The sequence below is a fragment of the Macaca fascicularis genome, chromosome 18 (genome assembly GCF_037993035.2).
Source record: "Macaca fascicularis isolate 582-1 chromosome 18, T2T-MFA8v1.1".
Classification (NCBI taxonomy): Eukaryota; Metazoa; Chordata; class Mammalia; order Primates; family Cercopithecidae; genus Macaca; species Macaca fascicularis.
The window spans coordinates 73,726,636-73,729,298 of NC_088392.1; positions in this window are offsets into that span (position 1 = coordinate 73,726,636).

The window sequence follows — 2,663 nt, forward strand, 5'->3', positions numbered from 1 at the left end:
AAAGCATTTCTATTTTCTTAAGTTTTTCTTTCATTTAATGTCTTTTTTAATTTAAAGAGTTTATTTGAGCATCTAGTGATTCATGAATCAGTCAGCACTACACCACAAGCAGTTCAGTGCTCCACTGTGGAGGCAAAAAGGGACAACTTTTCTAAGGTGTTTGCAGACACAAAACAAATAAAATATTTGGTTAAATTGGAAAGTCCCTAGTGAGAAGCTGGTTGACAGTTTCTAGTTGGTTAAGCTTAAGTTTTGTTTTCTGGATTTAATGTCTTGTTTCTATAATTATAAAATGAATACAGTCACTTCAAAAACCTAGAAATGTGTAAAGGTAAAATTTTCCACAATCCCCCATCCAAAGATAACTACTTTTTTGCGTATGACTTTGTTCTTTTTCAAAATACACGTTTTAAATAATTGATACCAAAATGCATCTTGTTTATTGGGCTTTTGAAACTGTTATAACACAATTTATAACATTGGAAATACATTATTAATATAAAGTTGTTTCCATAGTAAAATAACAAATTAATTAAGTCAGAATGAAACGTACCATATACACGTAAACGACAAATGAAAACTTCTGTCAAAGTATCCTTATCTCTAAAAAGCCACAAATTACATTCTTTGAAGTAAATGTTGGGTTTTATTTCCTAAACTGTACACATCAATGTCACCTCCTTAAGCTTCTTACCCAGTTTCATCATGGGTATTTCTGACATGCAATGATCCATGCTGTCAACCTCTGAATGCCTCGTTTGGATACAGGGAGACAAAGACTTGGAGACCCAGAAGCCTGAAAGTGGTTCTTGACAGACTTTGTCCACTCAAATTAAGGTATCATGCAGTTGGTCATCACTCACATTGCTGGTTGCACGCAGGCACACACACACCAATGCTCACAGCCAGCACCTGTAAGAGTGGCTGAGCTGGACCAAATGGTATGCGTGCCTTTCATCAATATAAACATGGACTGCATTCATCTGGACACGGGACTTTCCCACCTACCGAGCCTGCCCACCACCCGAAGTTTAAGCTCATCTTGGAAGACCTGACACTCAGCAAGCTGTCTCCCATTGTTCCACCGGCTTGCTGGCCCCAGTGTCTGTATAAGCTGCTGATTTGCCTTCGGAAAACAAACCAGCATCGATTTCAGACAAATTACTGGAAAATCTGCGCCGTGAGGCGCCTAGCTCGCAAGGGGGCACTCCGCAAATGACAGCCGCTCCCGTGCACTGGTCCAGCCATTCGGTTGGCATCCTGTCCGGGTGGAAGGCGGCCAAAATAATCCATTTGGAAGGCACGGAGGGCTTCGTTAGAAATTGCCTTCTTGTAGCTATGAGACCTTGGGCAAAACAGATAAGAACTGGGGCTATGGAAACATACGACTAGGAGGTATTTTGGGGAAGAGAGCGGGGCCTAGCGGGGAGAAAGCCAACTTCATGCACAGCGCAGGGGAACGCTTTGCCTTTAACCACCTGCGGGCCCGCCCCGCGGAGGGAGCCCTCCGGAAGTGAGCGTACGCAACCGCAAAGGCAGATTCCTACGCCGAGCGCGGCCCTCTCTCTTCCGGCTTTGCCTTCGCTCCCCAGCTTTTCTCCTTTCACTCCCGCTCGCCGACTCCAGCCCGCTGGGCTCTCGCTCTCCTGGCCACTAATCCAATCCCGGCACACCCGCCCGACGGCGCTCGAAGCTAGGCCTGGCCTTGTCCGCAGAGTCGGTCCCTCGCCGCCACCGGGATCCGCCCCCGCGCTGACAGGCACTTCCGGCAACACCGCGGCGGGGGAGCGAGGCCTGCGGTGCGGTGCGGGGCGGGATGGACGCGTTGGCTGTCATGATGCGGGACCTGCTGACCCAGAACCGTGCCCAGCGCAGGGAGAACAACGAGCTCGCGGACCGGGTCCGGCGGCTGCTGTGCGAGAAAGCCTACCTGCTGTGCCGGGGACGTTCGCCGGCCCACCTGGGGGCTTTCCCGAGACGTTTAACGGCGACTCTGCCCTGCCTCCCAACTTTTTGATGCAGGCGTTCTCTTACATGACTTTCTTCGAGGCTAGACATCCTGAAGGCGGCTTTGTTAATTGGCTGCCTCACCGGCTGGCGGAGCAGTGGGTAGTCCCGTACATCGAGAGGGAGAGCCCCCTCCTGGCTCAGTACGAGGGCTTCGGGGACGCGCTGTAGCGGGCCCTGGCCGTTATAGGTAGGAAAGAGTCGGGCTGGATCCCCAGGGTCCGGGGAGCGGCCACGGCCCGGGCCCGCGCGAGCCTCTTCACTCCCACAAGTCCAGCTCACCAGTTCCAAGCTGCTGGACTCTGACCCTCGCTGGGAAGCTTGATCGCCGCCTGTTCTCGCCAGTCTCTATGCCTTTGCACTGCCCAGCAACCCGGCCACTGCCCAGGACCTGTTAAAAATGGAATGGACCTCCCAGAATCACGCTCCTGCCACCGCCGTTTCTAGAGACGGCTTTTGACCACCTTTGAGAATCAGGGTCAAACTTGGAAGGGCTTGCATTTGGCACAGCTGGGACACTGATTTGGATAGTTTAGGCCCAGAGACAGCTTCTGGGTTAGTGTTCCAGAGAACACTGATGAAAAATTGTGACATTTTCCTTCCCCAAAACTACTACGTTTTATACATTTCACATCTCTCCTGAAATCACAGCAGTG